Source organism: Corvus hawaiiensis, chromosome 10 (assembly GCF_020740725.1).
Source record: "Corvus hawaiiensis isolate bCorHaw1 chromosome 10, bCorHaw1.pri.cur, whole genome shotgun sequence".
Classification (NCBI taxonomy): domain Eukaryota; kingdom Metazoa; phylum Chordata; class Aves; order Passeriformes; family Corvidae; genus Corvus; species Corvus hawaiiensis.
Window position 1 is genome coordinate 12,690,971 of NC_063222.1, and position 22,014 is coordinate 12,712,984.

A 22,014-nucleotide genomic window follows, 5' to 3' on the forward strand; every position below is an offset into this window, starting at 1 on the left:
TCTAGTACCACACCTGCTGTAAGAGACTGACAAAGTGGTGTTAATTGGTACCATTTTTTTTCAGACTCATTTTGCTTCTCTGCAATGTTAGCAGAGTTTTCTGTCACATACATTCATCCTTTCAACTAACACAGCGTTTGCTGTTTGGGGAAAATACTAAAAAGAACCTATGTGGGTGGATTGTCTTGGATTTTGCTTTTACTTCTCTTTTTTCCTGATGAGGTACAAGAATATTGTGGGTCTTACAATGTGCTACCTGATGTCCCTAACAGACAGACTGAGACTGTTAATGAACATGGATAGAACCAAATGATTATTCCACTGTTAATTAAGCCTGTGCTTTCTCATATGATCACTGCAGAGTCAAATCAGGTAACTCAGCTTCCTGAACTTCTGGTTTGCAGGAGATTTGCAGGATTTGGGGCAACCTGGGTTTAATTAGCTAATTAAATTAAACTGTAGCTGTAGATAGCCCTGGCAGAAGAAGGTAATCATTATATAGAAATAATGAGCATGCACAGTAAACCCTCCTCTAACCAACATTCTGAGTAGTCCCTGAGGTGAAGGGAGGGATATGGTTTTCAACTTGGATCTACTTTTTTGTTTCTTGAAAAAAAACTGAGCATCCAAACAGCAACCAATTACAGTAGAATAAGAGAAAGGCAGATAAAAGCCCACCAGTGTTGCAGGGAATAATTATGACTGGTTTACCTTCATACAAGCATAGCTACAGAAAAGGTATCTGGTCTGATGTTCTCTCTGAAGGCCAAACTGTTCAATTTGAAAGAAGAACTTACACAACTTCTAGAAATCTTTCTGTCCTGAGGTGCTTTGAGGGAGAGGCCATTATAATTTTTTTTTTGTCTGCTTTGGAAGCAAAAATTATTAATACATCTGTACGTAGGAAACCACTGTTCCATTCATCTCTTGACACATGCACCCAGAGTGTGTAGTACTTGTCTGTTTGAAGAGCTCTGCTGTTAAAAATATGTTAAAGACAAGCTCCAGGTAGAATCAGAACTATTTTTGAGTATAGTAGCAGGAGGTAGGTACTTACCCAATTTAAGCAGTGTTGTGTTTGCTGGTGCGCTGCTAGTCTGCTGCTCTGTGAACAGGAAAGGGGTGATAGTGTAAGAGCCCTTGCCTTAAATCTAACAGAGTGGTGCAAGAAGAGCAGATATGGTATATGGTACAAACTTCACTGCTTCTAGACCCTAATCTGTTCTCTAATTCATACAGTTAGGAAGACAGGCATAGGAGAAATGGCATATGTAAGGAGGCACAGAAGACAGGAGGGAAAGAAATAGGATAAATTCTTTGTGGGAACCAGACCTTGGATGTAGCAGTAGATGTTTTATTCATTCAAAAAAGAGGAACAACATACATGGCAGTAGAGAGGTCAGCCTTGGGAAGGGAAAGGAACAAGGCAAGAGATGCTTTCTACCCCTGGTACTCTCTCTTATATCCCAGAAGCATTATTTGCTCCCTGGAGCACTGCTGATCTTCCCAAGCCTCCCTCTACTCCCCATGAGATCTTGTTCTGCAGAGCATCCTTGAGGCAGGAGAAACCAGTTCTGCTGCCAAATAAAGAACTTCTGAGTGGGCTCAAAGCAACCTAGTGCTGTTGACCCCCTTCATCCCAGCTCATGCCCAGAGAGAACTATTTGTTGCCCAATCCTGCTGCTTCTAGCAAATTACTGCATGTCCTCATGTCTGAGAGAAAAAAAGTTGTTCCGTCTGGCTCTTGTGGTAAGAGCAGAATTTGATGCCATATATTATGTAGGTAAGTTTGAACTCCTGCAAAATGTAATAATCAGATCACAATTCAGCAAATAATTTGAAAATTCAAGGACCATGTTAATTCTCTGCTTACTGAATTTGTTAAATGGGTGTTGCAGGTGCCCTTGAAGCTCCTTTTGCTCCACATTTCAGTCAAGACAAAGCAGAAGTGAAACTCAGGCCTAAATAAGGTAAGTCATCACTGTTTAAGTCTTATGCAACATTGTAGGTCTGCTTTAATGTTAAACCCATGCTTACAAACCACTTCTTCAATATCCAAGGACTCAAGTAATTGTGTGTATGTTTTCAGGATCATGTTTTAGGCAAACTGTCATATTTTTTGTGCTTAAAATTGGGTGTCAGCAAATAAAAGTTGAAGAAAAATGGTTGTTAACTATTCCAATAGCGAACAGCTTGTACAAATCATCTTTCATCATTTACCAGGCAGAACCTGAGGTAAAAATACAAAGCTAAGGTCTTGCTACTAAGAATTTTTATATACACATATGCTTCAACTGTGATTATTGTTCTGTTAAAGTGAATTAAAACTCTTTGTCCCTAGAGTGAATTAATGAGGCTGCTGCCATAATAGAGTGCTTCTGTTCAGTAATTTTGTGAAATTTCTTGACAATATGATTGGTTTTTTCAAAAGTGAAGTCAATCTACTAAAATAATATTGTAAATGCAACTAGTTCAGGCTAATGATGAATTAGTTAATTATTAATTGATAGTCTTTAATTTGGTTATATAATCTTTTAATAAATTTCTAACTCTTTTAATTAATTTCACTGGAAGTATTAATACAGATAGAAATCCAGAAAATTATTAACAGGAAGATGTTGCAACCAGCACTAATCTCACAAGTTTAGACAATTTGTCTGAGGCACTGCAGGGTGGAATTGTTCTTGCCTCAGTGCTCTCAAAGATTAATGAAGGAAATCCCATTGCTTTATAATTCTTGCTGTTTTCCTCTTCATATGATGGTACTTACTTGTGAGCATGTAATAGGAGATAGGTCTGAATCACAGATCTGAACTTCAAAAATCTTCGTCTGGCTCAAAATTTAGTTTTACTTCTGCTACACAAAAAAACAGTGAAAGATATAGTGGCTTTCAGCTTTGTCATAGATGTGAAGAAGCTGAATTTAATGAAGGGGATTTCTTCTGAATGTGCCTAGAGTAGATTTTATTCATTTAGGAAGACTTTTCTTACTTAGTTTAAGGTTTTTAAGGTAAAGGAAAATATAGTGAGTTCAGCTAGGTGAACATGTAATATCACATTACTTTTCTCATCAAAGTATAATTCTCATTTTTGAAACAGTTGTGTTTGTTTAATTATTTTTAAATCAATTATTTATTAGGAATTTATGCAGGCCTTACTGAATCACAGCTGCTTTACTAGGCTGCCATGATGCCCTTGTGCCTGTGTTGGTGTTTTGGTCTTGTCCCTGCCAACTCACACCTGATGCTGTGCCATTCCAGCATAGCATTTTATGTGTTTTGTCATCTTTTACTCTTTAGATATATTTAGAAGTTTTTAGGATGAAACTACAGGGTTTCATTGCTGCTTGTTATTATGAGGTAACCCTGCAGCACTTTCCAGCTTTCATGTGGCACAGATATGTGGCAATTTTTTTCTGAAGAGAATAAAATTCATCAGATCAAATGAGTTGTTGCAAGAGTATGTGTTCCTCAAAATGCCTGCTAGGATTAAGGGCGTAACTTGGATGTACAAAGTCTCTGTACTCAAATACTGGATAAAAATTAATCCCAAACTCCTTATTCTACTGTTTTTTCAAAGCTAAAGGAGCTTGCTGCCATGGGCATCCATCTTGAAGTTACTTTGGAACAGAATTTTAAATACAAATAAGCACACATACAAATTTTAATAAAGTATGTCATAGAAATATATCAGTTGCAAAGAAAGTAGAGTGCTGCAATTCATGTAGTGATCCTATGAAAATCTTTCTTTATTCTTATGTTTATTGATTTTTGTGTAGAAACAAGAGAATGATTGCTGTATTTCCTTTTAATTATACACTTAAGAGTGTTATAATTACAATAAAGGTGCACTGCTTTTCACTCATAAGTACTTATGTTTATGTAAACCAAATGACAGTTAAACCACATTTATTATTTAATTTCTAACCTATGAACAAATGTAATGCCATTTGGAGAGCAGGGATATTTTCTCACCTTAGTAAGTAAATAGTTGTTAGTGTATAAAGAGAATATTTAACAATGAGGAAAATATTTCTTGGTACCCTTGATTTTCTTTTCAGCATTTGGGGATAACATAGATCAGGAATTTGGAACAAAACATGTTTGTTTCACATTGCATTGCCCTGTAGGTTAGCAGTGTGAAAAACTTTTTGAATGCTGTTCAGTATTCTATATAACAAGAGTAAAAGCGTATCTTGTGCAGTATTTTCTATAAAAGCTGGATCAAATATCCACAGATTACTTACCACACTGGGAAGTGTGTTTAAAACTTCTGTTCTTTGATGATTGTCTCCATGATGGTGTCAAACATCTTCAACTTTGCTGAGCAGCTGTCTCCTTGGTAAACAGTGACTCTCCTAAATAACTGATACTTTTTTGGTTTTTTTCCTCTACCAACAAGTAGCTGCTTACAGGAGCTGTAACTTTTTTTGCAGAGGAAACCATATAACCTTAGGAGTGCTGGAGGCTGAAATACTAATGGTGTCTGAGGACATGGCACTGTATAGATTTGGCACTTGACTTTACAGGCTGTGGATTAAAAAAACCCAGCAGCAGCAGAACAGGTTGAAACTTGAGAAGGAACCAAAATTTTGTGAGTTTCAAAATTAAAATCTGTATATGAAATTGTTTTACATGTGGTGCTCCACAGACCAAACTTTTACCAATTTTTTTTCTGTAGTTGAACAAATTCGGTCTCTGTATCGGGACCAGGCTTCTCACTAAGATTTATACAGCTCTTCACTTCTCCTCTCATCCTGCTCAAATAACGATCAGATTAAGTCTTTTTGGAAGAACATCCTCTCTCATTCAAAAAACAAGTATAAAGAATGAGTTACATCTGTATAGTGCCCTAGTGGAGGAATAAAGAATGAAAGTTCATGTCATGGACTAACCAAAACCTCTTCACATATTTTAGAAGCCCTAATGCAGTATTTACAAACAGGGTTTCAAGGATGCTTCCAGGAACAGCTATTTGGATAAAGGTAGAGTCACAATAAGGGTTCACAGTTGTTGACAGTGCTCATATAAGCCCATAGTTTTTGTATCTTTTCTTAAACATTCTTTCCATCCAGTGGCAGGCTTTGGATTATACTGGCATTTAAGCAGTAGAATTGAAGAATGGGAGAAAAATTTAATGACACAAATATTGAAAACCAGAGGAAATTTGAGATGGATCTTTGCTTCTAATAAAAATAACAAAATCAAATAAATTTGCTGCATTAACAGCAAGAAGGAGGAGCAAAATAAGAAACCTAAAGTCAAAATAATTTGATTGTGATGGTCATCTTATCCCATGCTTGCATCATCCCATGCTGTGGGAGTTATTAGTCCTTGCAGATATTCAGATCAATGAGCAGTGTGCATCTCAGCCCATTTTTTGAGCTGAAATCTATACTGATTTAAAAAGTGAGGAGCAAGAAACCTAAACAGTAGACTGGGGAGCAGCTGCTGTTGTAAGGGGAAAGGTGGGAGAAGTCAGAAGAGAGCAAATGAATAATGAAGTGGAAAACAATCATACACACATTTTAAAGTGTTTTAGTCATGGCCTTCTCAGGAACCTGGGTGTTTTCTGAGCAAAAAGAACGTGATGGACTAGATAACAAATCCTACCTAGGTCTACGAGTGACCACCCATGCGAATGGCGCTTTTATTCCTGACTGGGGACATTTCTGCTCTGTCATGATTGTACAGAGAGGCAGTGTTGCTGACCTTGAATGAATTATTTTCCCCTTTTTTCTTTTGGCCTATGGGCTGACAAAACAGTTATTTCCACAGCTCTAATTACAATCCACAGAATGTATATTTTTCAGAAAGTAAAGTTATTGCCTCAGGCTCCAATTCCCTTTTGGGCTTAACCTTTCAAAGCAAAACTGCCAGTTGTTTGTTCTCTCAAGGCTTTTAAGTTGTTCAACAAAGTATGAAATGACTGCAAAGTAGTAATGAATAAGTGGTCCTTTTGGCTTTTACTCAATCTACTGACATAAAGAAATTTTGGTTCCTGTGTAATTGCTGTACATCATTAAAAATGTGAGGGTTTACTGCTTTGTTCAGTTTCTCTGCTTTAGAGCTAGTTTCCTTGATGTGGCTGTACTATGGACTGGATGCTTTGGTTGGTGGGGGCAGAGATGCTGCTGGAATTGCTTTTTTTCTGAAGTACAGAGTAAATCTGATTCTCTAATGTCCATCTTGCAAGATCAGCCAGTCCCTGGTTCGAGTCAGCCTAAACTCAGTTTTCCTTGTAGTCAGTAAAGCTGTTAGCAGAACAAAGGGGCATTTTGCATTTGTTTCCTGGGCCGAGCACTGAGGAGGCAGGAATAGAGACCAGTGTGGTGACTTTGCTCTGTACAGGCATTTGTGGCTGAAAAAGTCCTTGCGGGGCAGGAGAGGCAGCTGTGGAAGGTATAGCATTTCAGCACACTACAGCTGTTTTCTTTAAGAGCTCCACTCTTCCTGTTTTAATTATTCTAGAACACTGTCAGAAATAATTAGTATTAAAAGGTCAGTAGCAGTTTCCACTTAATTAGTTCTATAAACGTTTTTTTAGAGTGAGGCTCACAGAGATTTTTACATACACAAATAAGAATAAGAAGTGGCTCTAGTGTAGAGCAGAGCTCCTTGCAGGCAACTTGGAAGCAAGATATGGCTGGCTGTGCCCACTGCTACCCTGGGCCCATGGCTGGACCAGAGCTTAACCCCAGGCTCTGCCTCTGGGCACTGCTCCAGCCTCACCCTGCTCACCAGAGCTCCCCAGTCACTGCACATCGGCTGGGGGCTTCAGCACAGAGCTGAGACCAGGACAAGGGACTTGTGAGAGTCTCTGTGGTTGCTGGAGGTCCCAGATCAGTTACAACACGTCTCTGTGCCTCAGGTAGCGCACTCAAAACTTGTGTGTGGAAGGGCAAGGCTCAGTTACTGTTGGTATTTAACTCAGTCAAACACCAGCAGATTTAAACTATATTGAGGGAAGGGTAAGAATTAATTCTGTCCACAGCACAGCTGACTTTATATGTAACAATGAGCTAACACTGAATTTGTATTGTCAAGAAGATTTATCACAAGTACTCCGTAAGATAAATATTTTTTTTAAAAACCCTGGGTATTTCACTGTATCATTTCTATACCTACAGCCTTTTTCCTATCATATGTTTATCTGTTTAATCAAAGAGCATTGGAGTAGAGAACATTCCTATTAGTATTTTTTTACTTTTGCCATGTGTTTGAGATATTGTGATACATCTAGCTACATACCAATCATTAATTTAAATGAGTCTAAATCTTTTCTGTCCTTTTCCTATACTTTAATGCAGACAGGTATTACAGTAACCTTTCTGTATTTGTGAACACCCTGACCATACCTTCAAAATCAGAGTTGGCTCTTCTAAACAAAAGCCCTTAATTGCATTGTAAATTGCAGTAAACTTTGTGGTGAATACTGAGAAGTAAACTTGGTTTTCTCAGTTATTTTAAGTAGGCCTAGCTAGGAGGGAGTGACTTTAAAATGGAACAAAGATATTCAGCAAAATGAATACAAAGTTATTAAGAAAATAGTTATCATTGTATATGCACAGGTAAATGCTGATACTTTTTTTTTTCTGTAAAACTTCTATAAATATTCTTTGGCTGTTGTAGTGGTTTCCCACTAAAACAGTGTTTTGATTTGCTTTATTGAGTAATGTATTGGGGCTGTAGTTTAGTTAAAGCATTCCTGCTGATCTAATGTGTTTGCATTTACCCAGGCTTTCGATTTGGCTACCTCAGACAGTCTCATGGGCATTAATAAATTAACCTCCACAACCCTGAAACTGGTAAGAAGGGATTAGTACTCCTATTTTATAACTGTGAGCTGAAATTGGGAGTAAAGAGAGAAATGTATGTTGCAGTTTAAAATCAAACATACTGTTTTTGGAAGGTATTTGCAGACTTTGAGACTGATGAACAAATGCATATATACACACACAAATATATATACACACAAACCATAGAGTGCTGAATTGTAGTTGCTTAATAATGACCAAGGATTAAGATGGGTGACAGTGTCAGAGATACAGTTTAGAATCCTGTCTTTCAGGTGAGTGCTTGAAACATCAGGATGCTATTTTTCCTTGGTTTGGAGTGTTATTCTGACTAGTAACTCAGGAGGTAACAGTTTGAAACTGAGAAATCTTTTTTATCCCTTTGAGTGAAATCCACTAAGGAGGATAGTTGGAGGGGCTTATAGGCAGTTCTTTTAGTGCTGATTTTTTTCAGTGGTTTGGATCCCTAAGTGAAATGGATATATTTTACCTTGATTTCTGTGGTGCTGTGTCTATCACTGCTATTAATGCTCCTCTGCATAGACTGGCATTTTTGTATCATTTTGGTGCAAATTTGTCTTGCATGTAATTTAGGTGAGGCATATTGAAACCAAACTTATGGAATGGAAGTAAATGGGCTGTTTTTTCTGATAACAGATGCTGACTTGTGCCAAGTTATTAGCACTGATATGCCTTACACTGTGGAAATCCTCAACTCTATTTAAACATGTGGCTACTGAAATGCAACTCCCTTATCTGAGTAGTGCAGATTTAGCCAGAACAGTGATATGCTTCTTGGTCAAATAGGCCTTTTCCTTTTTTCTTTACGTTTAGAAAGATCTTTCTTTTTGAAATTTGGGAGGCTAACTTTGTTAGCATTGATACCTGGAGAAGGTTTGCTCCATCAACTGCATGCAGACGTGGTTCTGCACCCATTGCAAAATCTAGGACTCTAATTTAAAAAGATAGTAGGCATCCTCATATGTTAAATACCATGGTTCAGCTGAATCCAAGTCCTGAATACTGTGATTTAGCTGCTCTTGTCTGAGGTGCTCTCTTTACAGCCCTCCCATACCTCCCTCAGGAACTGCCAGCTCTCCTAATGTGTCCCGTGAATGGCCAGAGAGCAATTTTCAGCAAATTCGTGCCTGTATTCCTTCACAGATCTTACCTGAATTTCCTGCCTGTCTTTAGTGTATGCTGTATTCTCCAAACCAAACAGTAGAGTTTGTTTGTTTTCAAGGGCACGCAGTACCATAGCAGTTTTTCACCCAGAGAGTGGTTGGGCACCGAACAGACTCCCCAGGGAAATGCTCACAGGACCAGCCTGACAGAATTCAAGAAGTGTTTGGACAATGCTCTGAGGCACATGGTGTGACTCTTAGGGTGTCCTGTGCAGGGCCAGGAGTTGGACTTGATGACCCTGATGAGTCCCTTCCAACTCAACATATTCTACGATTCTGTGATCTGATTTGCAATCTGTGTGCTGGTGCTCATCTCCTCTGTGCCGTGGTAGTTAGATTAGTTAGCTTGGCTCAGAGCCCTTACAGAAAGGAAAGGGAGCACAGAGGATGAAATGCCATTTCTGCTGCCAGCCCTAAATAGCTTAGCTTGATATAGAGAAGGATTTCAGTGCTGAGGGTCATGGAATCTGTTCTAAATGCAGTGGAGCTCACCGATCGAAATCACTGTGGCAGTAACAGTGTGCTCTGTGCACCTTCTGTGTGCTCTGCTGCATCTGAAAATTTCGAGGAAAACAAGCAGGTTTGCATGTTTTACTCCTCACCTGCTCTTTGTCCTGTCTGCTACACCACAGGTGCACCCATATGTGCAGAGCTCTTGTGTTCTTGGAAAATGTCAGTCGCACAGACCCTCTGAATATCCATCCCATCTATTTTAACTGCAGAACCACACCCTGCCTGCAACCTGGCAGACATCAGAAGAGTTCAGGACTATCACAGGATATTATTTCCTCAGTAATAGATGGATCATCCAGGCAGACAAAGCTCAGCAACAGAGGCTTTTAAAACTTCCCTTAGTCATGTAAAAGAAAAATTCAGAAAAAATTACCTTAAAAAGGAGAAAAAAAACAATGAACACTTAAATATATATCTTCTAAATACTGCTCTACTCCTATAATTTAAATGGTTAAAAGGTATCTGAACTGCTTAGATCTTTTAGCAGCCTTTAGATACCTCTCCAGTTTTGCATGTCAGACCCTTAGTCACCCACCTTGTTGCCCATTCTGTTTCTAGTTTCTTAGAAACAGATGTAACAGCCTTTCTGTGCCTACAGAGAAGCTGTAAGGAAAAATACATCAAAATGTGCTGTTATTCTTCAGTAACTCCACAAGCGTTTTCACTGTATGAGCATTTTTTGGAGCCTAACACTTACTAGTTATACTGTGGAGTTCTTCGTTGGCCTTATTGAAAGCTTAGTGTTCCTAATAATATGCCTTGAACAGAGAGTGCTACAACTTTTTCAATGCAAACAGCACATCATCCTACCCCATTGCCAGATCTAGCATCAAGTTGTTGCTGTTCATTTTTATTGTTGTGCTGACAAAGGATGTACTGTACTTTGAAGGCATTCTTGTTTTCAGTTTTTCATGGTAGGATGCACTTCTGTATAAAAAGTATGGTGTTTACTCTGTTATCCTCCCTTGCTTATGTGTGATGGATGATAAAGCTCTGCAAATGCAGTGTTGTTTGTCTTGGTTTTGATAGGAAACTGCAATTTGCTTGCAAAAATTGCTTCTATTTTTGTGGTTTTAATTACGTCTGTGATGGCAAAAGAGCATCCTGTCAAATGTCTCTCAACCTGCTTTGTAGAACAAAAGCTAATGGAAAACTGTTTATGTATTTGAAAAATAAGAAGTAAAATATACTTGAAAGGTGATAAATTCTTGGATTGCCTAAACAGATATTCCTGAGCTTTTGCCATTTGACTCTTCTGAAAAACAAACTGTTGTAATTCCTTCTTCAAAAATGTTTTTCAAAGATTTCCAGAAGTGACTCTGTTCAAAGAAATAACATGTTGTAGGTGTTTGGTATTAAGAAAAATCAAATAAGCAAAGAAACAAACAAAATTCCCATCACCAAAACCCCCAAGTTCACTTTTCTCAATATTCAAACAAGATAGATGACTGGCAGTTTTCTGTCTATTTGACCTGGCACTCATTGATAACCATGAAGAGGAAATAATTTTTTGTATCAGTGGAACAGTCAACCCTCCAGAACACATCATCAATTGAGTGGGAAACAATTACCTACAAAGTTCATAACATTATAAATTATGCAATAATTCTGCAAGGCAGAGTGACGTGTGGATGTTGCTAAAGAAATGAAAGATTTACTTAGGTATGCAAAAACCTGGTTATTTCAGAAACTCACCTCAGACTCTAATAATTACAGTGTTTTTCATATCAGACTTTTCTGGAATGTAGTGCTTGAGACCAAAGATTTTCTTCCTGAAAAAAATGGAATTAATTATCTGTAGTCTGTGTAAAGCCCTAAATAAATGTAAAATCATGGGGAGTTATAACAACTTTAAGATAAGGTAATTTTGAAAAAAAAATTTAAATGAGTCCATGCTTCAAAATTTCCTATTTTTCTGGATTTATTGACTTAGATCAAATGTACAGCAGAACTGTTGAGAACAGAATCAAATACACTTGTACACAGTATTAAGGAAACCCCGTGCATTTATTTAATTATTGCAGCTATCAGTATTGCAAATTACAGTCTGATTTTGCCAGGTTCTGCAGACTGCTCTATGTTGCCTCTATGGTAGCTGTTCACTTCTGTAGTTCCACCCATTATGATATTTCAAAGCTTCTAATGAAATAAATTAATGTATAATGCCAGGGCAGTAATCCAGAAGAGTTTCAGAAAAAGTTCCATTTGCGAAATGGAGTGTTTAGGTTTCTTGTGTTTCTTAATTAGTTTTTCAGTGTATGAGTGGGTTTTAGTTCTCCAGTCTTGAGAACAGAAGCATCACAGAACCTGAATACCAAAATGCTCCATCTCGTGAGGCTAAATAAGCAGTCTTAAGTCATGATGTAAATTAATAGAAGAAGCACAAAGGTCAAGTCTACACACTTGAAAATGATCTGTAATCTCTCTGCCTCAAGTGGTCAAAGAAACTCCTGGAGTTTTCCCATTGAAGAAAGCTCTGAGGAATCATCTGTGGGTTTTATGTTTGTTGCTGTGTAGCTGATGAAAATATTGTTCCATTTTACTTTCTACTCATGCAGCCATTGCCAGCTGTATTGAGTAATAAACACAAGACAAATGTCACTGGCTTACATACAAATATTTGTGGTTTTAAGATAAGGTATGGGCTAGAGTAACTGTAAAATCAAGACAGCTTTATAGAATAATATATATATTTATTTATATACACAAAAAAATCCTAAATACCCCAAAATCAAAACTGAGACTTCCTTAGTAGTCTGAACTGCTTAAAAGCTGAACAAATATCCTGAGAACAGTCTTGAAAACAGTCAAGAATGCTGTTTACTGCTTATGTAAATTGTGTTGCCTATCTAGGGGAAAAATCCCAACATCCCTCTTGAGATTTCGTTTTATTGCTAAAATTGTCCTGAGTGGTGTCCTGACATATGAAAATTGCTATGCAGGGAAGACTTCACACATGTCAGTGTTAGTCTCTTGATAAAACTTTTAAGTACTAGTCACTCTTACTTACATATCATTCTTTTAAATCTTTCTTGAAACTTCTCTGCACTACTGTTAAAATCTGTTCTGTCCTGTTGAATTGGGCCTGATCTATTTGCCTGTGGGAGTTCATACCAGTTGCCCAGATATGAAGAAACCTGTGAACTGCACAGCATGAAGCCAATGATATCAATGAGACAAAACTTCATTTTCAGTCAGAAGAAGGATTAATGCCTAAGTTTATTGCCTGCCCCCTCCCTCATGTGCAAAGATGAAGTAAAACAAATATCCCAGTAGTCACAATTTGTAGGACAGAGAACCATAGCCTGCTGAAATGTGTGGATTTAGGTGTGTGTAGGGAAGGGAGTGGAGAAAATAGGTGTAAACCTACTCACTCAGTCAACTGGAAATCTTAAAAAGATGTGGTTATAGAGTGGCAGGGGCTGTGACACTTTGTGCGTGTGTACTGAGCAATGTAAGTTCACAGTCAGTGCTCCAGTTCAGTGCACACAGAGGTGCAGTCAGTCTATTTTGTGCGTCTCTACTGGGCTCTACTCATCTATGAGTTGGAGGAGGTCAGTGTTGTGAAAAAAAATACAGTGTTTAATATTTTTACAATATTTTTTAATCCCTGCTTTGATCCTGGGAGTATTTTATTGCGCTAACTTGAAATATCTCTTCTGATAGTAGTATATAGTTATACAAGGGATTTTTTTATTTTTGTTTGCTCCAAGGATAGGTACTGAAATGTTTCTGGGATTTTTTTTAATGCTATGTAATGATGAGGATCATATAAACCGCTGCTGCTGATATTCTCTTGATAGAGTAAATACAGAAAGGTTTCTTTGTGTCTGCTGACAGCCTTCTAAACTTTGGTTCTTCTAAACTTTTTCATGTTCTTTCTCTAAAGCTGAAATAGAATTGCCAGAAACGTAGATATACACAAGAGGCAGTTACAGGTTTGCAGGATGTGCTGAGACTCATCTGGGGACTTGTTTGTTGCTCTTTGTTTTTAAAGTGTTTTGAGCATGTTTTTGCTCTGCTGAATAAAATTCATATCTTCACTGAATTTATTGTTTAAATATGATAATTTGATGTCAGATCTTTTGCAGAATTTCTGTATCAAAACAGTTTAGTAAATAAAAAGAAAATGTTAAATATGTTTTCTCAGTTGCCAACTCATGCTGATGTGAAGGCCAGAAAATCCTCACAAATATGGTTTTTCTGCCAGATGTGATAGAATTGCAATTTCACCTATTTGTATGCATATAACATGTGCTCTAGCTGCAGGCAGGAAAACTTAAATTTAAATGAGTGATGAAGAAATACATGGAATTGAATGCAGAAATTGTGTACATAGTTTTCGGAGCAGTAGCCCTCCCATCAGCAATGAATTGGATGCTGAGCTTCTTAATTATTAAAAGAAAGTGCTGGCTGTACTGAGAGTTGTTAGATTAGTGTTCCCCACATCGATCCTTTCACTGATGTAAAGAATATATTATGAAAAAAGCTTGAGGGATTTAATCACACATATATTGAAGTCAGTGGTGGAGTGACTATTGAGCTCAACATGGGGACAATGTTGCCATGATTTGCAGGACAGAGGGAAGTCAGCAAACATGCAGAGATGCCACTTGGCTCAAAGTCAAAATCCTAGAACTCAAGTATATTAACTTCCATGAGATATCTAGTGCTTGACCTTGCTTCAGAGGAAACAGCCTTTCTGCAGGGGAATATTCTTGTGGCATGTCAGAATGAGTCTGTCATGTTGAGACATCCTGGATCATAATCCACTGACTTGCCACACTTCCTACTTTTTTATGCATGTTGTGGTTACCATCTGCAGCATATTTGTTAGTTCTTTGCTTAGATCACACTTAATGACAAGGTCCTTAATTTTAAGGTTTTAGCTATTGGTTATTGGAATATCTGCAGCAAATCCATGGGATGAAGGAGAAATAAATGCATTGCTTTTGGTAGATTGTGGCAGCCTTCCTTCACTTTAAGCTTAACTGATGTGGAAAAAGGACTTTGAATGCAAACTCCAGGATGTGGCTTTATGCTGGTTACTTGAAAGTGGCAGGGGGGTTTGTTTGGGAATTGTTTTTTTTGTTGTTTTTCAACTAAAGGAGATAAATGAGGCAGTGTGGCAGTTATTGCCATTAGGAGGGTGAGTTTAAAATTTACTTACTTGTAGTGCCAGGATCAGCAGTTCTGCTTGTTTCAGGTAAATAGCTAATTTGATAGCAGGTGAGGAGTTGGCAAATGCAGCTACATGTTCATTGTAATTGTAATGCCAAATTAATTATGGTAAGAAAAACTTGCATGTGACTAAAAACCATAATGCATATAGATGGTGCTTAGAGAGTTTTCCCCATAGAAAATAAATGAGTACAGCAGTTGGTATATAATACTGTAAATAATTTAAGGTATAATTTGTGAAACACATTCACATAAATGGTTTGTTTAAATTAGCATGTTTGCAAAGCATTAATTTTGCTGTCCATGAGGGAAAAACATGCAAAAATATGATTTTTTTTTGTATTCATTGAATCTTCATTTTTTTTAATCTCTCAGATTTTTATATACATAATATGAAACTTAAAGTATTTATATTATAATTTAAAAAAACAGATTCTTTAAAATAACTATGTGTCAACTCTGATAACATCTGTTACAATGCTGCTTCATTTCTTATTGGTTCTAGCCACTTGTCAGGATTGGCTTGCTTTTGTAGATATATGGGATGGATTTAGATGCTTTATTAATTGACCAGTAACACCATGTAACAGGCAATCTTTTTTTCTTTTAAAATTCATGTTTTTTTCTTGAGGGTTTTCTTTTCATGGGCTGAAAAAAGGATATATATTTTAGAAAAAGCATATTGATGTGCTGATGTGTGGTGAAGTGTTTGTATGTGACTTCTGCAAACTGTCCCCACTGGACACATTTGATTAAATAACACTAACTTGACCTTTTGGCAGACACTGTGATTCACATGACCTACTTAGAAGCTGTTTTGAAACTAAACCCAGAAAATACTCAATCTTCTCTCACCCTAATTGCATTGGTTAAAATGATAGATTGTCAAGGAAGACACTGGCAAAAAGAATAGATTCTGCTTTCAGAAACTACCAGCTGATGCAATTATGTCCCTAAATGGAATGTGGAATTGTTTTCTCCCAGGGAACACATAATTTAAAAACTAGCTTATGTTTAAAATAAGTGAAATCTGAATTTCTACCTGCTGCTAGCATTCAATCATTGAAATCTTTCTTCTGAGTGGTTAGACTCAGACCCTTGGTTTCCTAGCAAATATCACTGCTTGGGACACAAAAAGTATCCAAGAGGTACCTCTCCACAAGTAAAAATCTCTGCTTCCTATTTTGCCTTTATTCCTCATTCTTGTTGGAACCTTTGTCCTCTTCTGACTCTTTTCCCCCTTGACACTGCTGTCCTCCTCTTACCCTTCTGGACCTCCTGGATTTCCTGGGTGGGCTTCAGCCATTTGTTATCTCCAGCACTACCATTTACTGCTCTGTTCATAATAGGTCTCATCAGGACTTGAAATGTATGTGGGAAATCTGAAAAAAAGGACAAACTAGTGCCTAGGGTCAACATTCAAGAAAAATTCATCCCCAAAACTGCTGAACAGGATCTCAGCATACAGAAGTTAGGGCTCAACCTTTCATCATTACAGCTTTTTCGTTTGGGCAAAGGGTTAAAGATGCCACCTTCCCATGGTGTAAATTTACTGGATCATCTTCCATTCTGAATGGTGCTAGGCCCTGGAATATCCTCTCTGCAAGGCTTACAAAGTTCCCAGGCAGCTGAGTTGATGATGGCAAGATCCCTGGCAGCATTGCTCTTCCACACATGTTTGAACATACAACAGTCTGTAATTCCACCCGGGAAAATCAGAAAGAGTTGCAAAGAACTGGATGTGTGTGCTCTTGGGAAAGGTAGGGCTTTCATTCACATTAGGAAGGTTCACACTAGGAAGATTGACTGTGAAGCAAGGAGTAATTCCACATAGGTTTTTTTGGTTGGTTGGGTTTTTTAATCTTATTGTGACAATGCTTTTCCTTTTTCCCTTTTCCTCCTGTGTTTTTCTGTGCTGGTGAGGGGAGCTTCCTACAGTCTGCATGCACATTTAGGCTCACTTGGGATCCTACCTTGATCGCAGTCTGGGTTGTTCACTGGCATGTCACTTCATTTACAGGCATCTGTTTGTGCTTAGAGGGTCTGTGTGCATGCATGAATGCATGGAAGGATTAAAGAATGTGCAGTTCTTTTATTCTTTCACTGCACCCTTTGGATGCTGTGTGATATTTTATGTGACATTTTAATGTGAAATTTCTGAAAATGAAATTTAGCTCTTGGGTCAAAGCTCCAGCTAGTATGAAACAATTTGAATTTGGCATTGATTTGCCTAGGCTACAGTCTGGGCTACTCTTTTTCCAGAAGGGTAGTATAAGTTGATAGAAAGAAGTTCTTGTTTTAAATCACTGCTGGATTAGTGTGAAACTATTCAGCTATTTGACGTTGTAGTAAAATTGCAATGGTGGTCAAAGCATTGACATAGATTGACTTTCTTGCACGATTTAGCCCAGCCCACTGCATTGGTGTCCTGTGTATCTGTTAGAAACAATTCTGGGCTAAATCCTGCTGATCCTGTCGCAGCTATAATGGGCCACACAGTTGGCTCCGCTGAAGTCCCTGGGAGAAGGCCTTATCTTAATGTGGGGAAAAACTAGTCTTATACAACCAGGAAGATGTAAACACTGTTGCTGAGTTGTGACATTTTTTGGTCACTTTGAATGTAGCAGACACTGAAGTTAAAAAAAAAAAGAAAGATAAGATAAAGCCAATTTGGTAGCAGGGGTCAGATGTTCTCTGGTTGAATCAGCAGACAGCCTCTGATATTGGCTTCATTACACCTATTGTTACTGTGGACACCTTCATTTATAACCACTAGTGTGCATCAGATATTTCTCACAGCAAGGAACTGAGTCTGAGAAACAGCAAGAACAAGTATCAGCCATAATCACATTAATACTCAACTAAATGCAACATCTAAAACAGCCAGAACAAGTATTCTGCTGGGTCCTGTTGTTGATCCTTCAATAAATTCAGTGGAGCCAAATTAATTTGTACAAGCTGAAGTTCTTGTGCAGTTAGTATTATTTTTGAATGGGCTTCCAAGTCACTGGAAAATAAAGAGTTTAGTGGCCAGTGGAAGGAGGAATAATAATTTCCCTATGGCACTGAAAGAAGCCATTCTTTTACCTTGGAAGAGAAACAGACAAAAAGTTCTGTAGCTCAGCTCTGGGCTACAGTTGCCCACTATTTAAGTGGGTAATTGGGGATGTGAACTTTTAAATACTACTTATGTCAAGCCCTACTGTCAGAAGGGTTTTCTGATCAAGAAATGAGAAGGGTTTGCAAATGAAAGTAAGTCTTTTGAGAAAACAGAATCACCTCTTCTGTGTTTTTCTCTGAGTTAAGATGTTGATTCTTCAAAGGATACTGCTTGTGTGGACCATGGCTCTGAATATAACATCACACAGGAAGAACTGATAGAGCTTTTGTTGACTTCAGTGTTAAGATGTTTGAGGTATGCCCTAGCTTCCACTGCGCCCAGGGGCCAAACTTGAAGAAAAGGAAAAAATGAAGTAATCATGTTCAAAAGTTTTAAAGATAGTGGTTATTAAAAAAGGGGCTGAAGAAATTAGAGCCCACTTCTGAAAAGATAGGACCTGAAGGTTAGTTCTGGTTTTTCAGGCCAGCTTCTAGAATCTGTCTGTGGGAACTAATTCTTTGAATGGAAACTTTGCTCTTTCAATGTTGATGGCAACATTTCCATGAATATCAGTGGAGCCAAGATTTCACTTTATATATTCTGGTAAATCTTTAATATAAATGTCACAACATTATTGGTGTATTTTAGGACCTTATTCACTTTACCACACTGAAATAAAGAGAACACTTTTTCATAAATGAAATGCATTAAGCTGAAGTTTGGCACAAAAATGCCATGTTTTTACAGCAAAATGTCCTTCTTATGAGATTTAGAGTGTTGCTGACTGCAGAGGTCTCTGTGCAACACTTATTTTAGCAAATAGTCTATTTTTAGATCCTGTTTGTTTCAAAATCTAGGTCAGCATGCTTGGCAAACTGGAAAGAAGGATATGCTGTAGGACTAGAAGACATAGTTCTGAAAGACAATACAGACATTGCCTTTTTCATACTGGTGATACCAATTTTATTTCTGGATTAGAAACTTCTGAAAGCTTTTAGGATTTATATGTTATCACTAGAAAGTAGTGGTGGTGTTATGTCTCCATTGCAAATACTTCTTTATTTGTTATGTAATTCTCAACTTCTTTTTTTTTTTTTTTTAAACACCAGAAAGTATTGAAAAAATATTTCTGGAGGAATTCACTTCTATAAAAAAATGAGTAAGTGAAAAAACTAATTAAAAAAAACCCCCTAATTCTCAAAGAAGTTTATGACTGTTCATGTAGACATCATATGTGGATCAGAAAAATCATTGTATTTCATAATATTCAAGAAACTATAATCTTTTGCTTTTTTGTACTCTTAAAGTATTTATAGTGTGCAATAAACAGAGCAGTAAGAAAAGGGAAACCCTTTTTTTGTAAAACTGGTAGCCAAGCTTACTCTAAGACTTTCTGAGTGCTCTGAAAAGTTTTGCAGATCAGGAAGAGACTGGTTTGCTCAGTAGTCCCAGCTTCAGCCAGCTGATTCAAAGGGTTCAGAGCTATTTTGCTCTTATCCAAAATACATCGTTTAATGTAATACTGGGGTATACCTCCCAAGAAGGAATAGTTTTTCCCTTGAGGTTAGAATTTTCTGTCATGCAAGCAAACATTTTAGCAAGTATTCACTTTAGGTAAACCCATGACAATGGGCACAAAGCAAATGCATTTGCTAAGACATTTCTGTGTGGGGAGACAAGGTTTATTCTAATCCCATCTCTTAATTGGATCATAAATTTGTTTGGGTTGAAAGAGACCTTTAAAGATCATCTTGTTGACCCCCCCCCTGCCATCAGCAGGGATATCTATCGCCTTTTCAGGTTGCTCAGAACCCTGTCTAACTTGACTTTGAACACTTCCAATGATGAGGCATCCACATTTTCTGTGTGTAACCTGTTCTAGTGTCTCACCACCCTCATTGTAAAAAAAGTCTTCCTTAGATCCAAACTAAATCTTTCCTCTTCCAGTTTCAAAGCTGTGTTCCTTGTCACCTTTGTGAAAAGTCTTTCTCCATCTTTCTGATAAGTTCTCTTTTGGGAGTTGGTTGGTCCAGCTGCTTTTGCCTTCTGGAAAGGTTTTTATCTGACTGCAGGATTTTTTTATTCTCAGTTGTATTTTCCTTTACTCTTTCTTTTCAAGTTTTTATGGGTAAACAAATGTTCATGGGGAAAAAAAAATTTCTAAGTACTCTCTCTTCTCTTGCAACTTTTCTGTACTTGAACTCAACATCATCTCTCTGTAGCATAACAGTTATTTGCAGACTGTGGCTTCAAATGAGGCATAATCAGGAAGAGCAGATGAGTGAGTGGTGAAGAAGCATAGATCACCTTTTCATGCAAATATACTACTAATAAGCTGAGGGAACAGCCCTGCTTTTGAACATAAACATGCTAGTTGGTGGAATTAGCATCTAAATTAAACCTTTATCTAATCCTTCTAGAAGGTCGTAATTTGTTTTTTCAGTTCTGCCCTGTTACATACTATTTCATTTGTTTTATATACTGCAGCCTAAGTAGTGATGTATCTTTTTTCTTTTTTTTCTTTTTTGCAAAATACTATTAATCTTGACACATGAAACTGCCATCATAGGATCATAAGGTAATTCAGGTTGAAAGAGACCATAGGAGATCTCTTATCCTACCTCCTGCTAAGATGTCTATGAGATCAGATCACTCATGGATTTATTCAATCTGGTCATGAAGACCAACAAGTATGGAGACCATCCAGCCTTTCTTGGCAACCTGTTCCACTGTTTGATTGTCCTTGAGGCTTTTCCTCCCATTATATTAAGTCTGAAATGCTCTTGTTTCAATTTATGACTGTTTCCTCCCTCCATCCTGCACTGTTGTGAAGAGCCTGCTTGTGTGTTGTTGATAAGGTTGTCTGGAAGGATGCTCCAAAGTCCTGCTTGAAGCCTATTCTTCTCCAGGTTTGACAAGCCAGGTTCCTTCAGCTTCTCCTCAAAGGGAAAATGTTCCAGCCCAGTTTGCCCTCCACTGAACTCACTCCTGTTTATTGAAGTCTGGCACTGGTGGACCCAAACGTTTCTCACTGTCTACAGTTCTTGGTTTACAGAAACAATTTTGTATCCTTCTTTCAGCACTTTTGACGTATGGAAATTCTGTAACTCAGAATTCAGCTACTCTAAGAGCTAATATTACAGGTATTACTGTGTAGACAATGGGGTTTTCATATTGGACGGTAACTTAAGACATAAAAATCATAATTTTGCTGAGTTCTAATTCAAGCAGCAAACCCAGTTCTGAGAGCTAGGAAAAAGCCTTAGTGAGTTCTATATCTGTTGAGATAACGCAACTGGGACATGATAATTGCTCTGTCCAGATGTATCTTGAGAAGAAAAGCAACAGATCTCCTTTCATGATTTCGTCAAGAAAGCTGGCCATTTTCTGATCCAGAATTTTTTTTTTCAGTTCTGTTAAAGAGGTTGGGTCGTATTGGCTCTTGTAAAATCTAACTGAACTCAATAGAAGGATTTAATTCAGACTTGAAATCTGCTCTCCAGATACTTACTTGCTGAACTGCCTGGAAAAGCAGCAGTTGAACAGGAAAACAGGAAAGTTCACTGGTTTTGTTTTCCTTTCTCTTCTTCCTGGTCCTTTTCTCCTACAGTTATGGCTGAACATCCTGAGAGTTGCTGGAGCTGTAGGAGCACTGAGCAGTGAGGCAGTTCAAAGAATGCCTCTGGGCTTTTATTGTATTGTGCATCCTACTTCCACTCCCTGCAGCTTTTAAAGTCCTATGTGCATGAGCAACTAGTTATGTTCTTGTCTTTGTGCCTGGGACATTTTTTGAAAGTGAATAACCCAAACTGATTAGAGCATGCTACAATAATGCTTAATTCCTCTTAGTTTGTCAGTCTGGAACTTTTTCAGTCTCTGTCCAAAATATTAGAAATGAAACGGCGAGTTGAATATCTGCTTTGATTTTAAAAAGCCTCTAAGGAATAGCAAGCTAGAAATCCCTGCTAGTGCCTTGGGTGCTATATTCCACCTTTGCTCATCAGACATACATGAAAGTCTTTCCAAATAGCCTTTGAAGACAGAACGGGAAGCAACTGGTGTATTCATTTCTCTCCCATGAAAATGACCTTTTGCAAGGGCTGAGATATTTTCACGAGTGGATATTTTCTCAGTAAGGTGTTTCTTCTTTCTGATTTTTTTTTTCTTTTTGGTCGTTGTTGTTGGGTTTTGGGTTTGTTTTTAATTATTTTTAAAGGCTAACGTCTCACGTCCTTTGAAGT

At 37.7% G+C, this 22,014-nt stretch overlaps 1 protein-coding gene across 5 annotated transcripts in view; it reads left to right on the forward strand.

The window, feature by feature from the left end:
• The window catches only part of DAW1 (dynein assembly factor with WD repeats 1), a 249,458-nt gene that overhangs the window by 147,058 nt on the left and 80,386 nt on the right, over nt 1–22,014 (forward strand). For 4 of the 5 annotated variants that reach the window (XM_048314895.1, XM_048314893.1, XM_048314892.1 and 1 more), the window contains exon 14: nt 1,899–1,970. The gene's annotated coding sequence lies outside the window, so the exon portion shown is untranslated. Of the gene's footprint in view, nt 1–1,898; nt 1,971–7,738; nt 7,808–22,014 lie in introns of all 5 variants that reach the window. The other variant, XM_048314894.1, reaches the window with a different exon arrangement.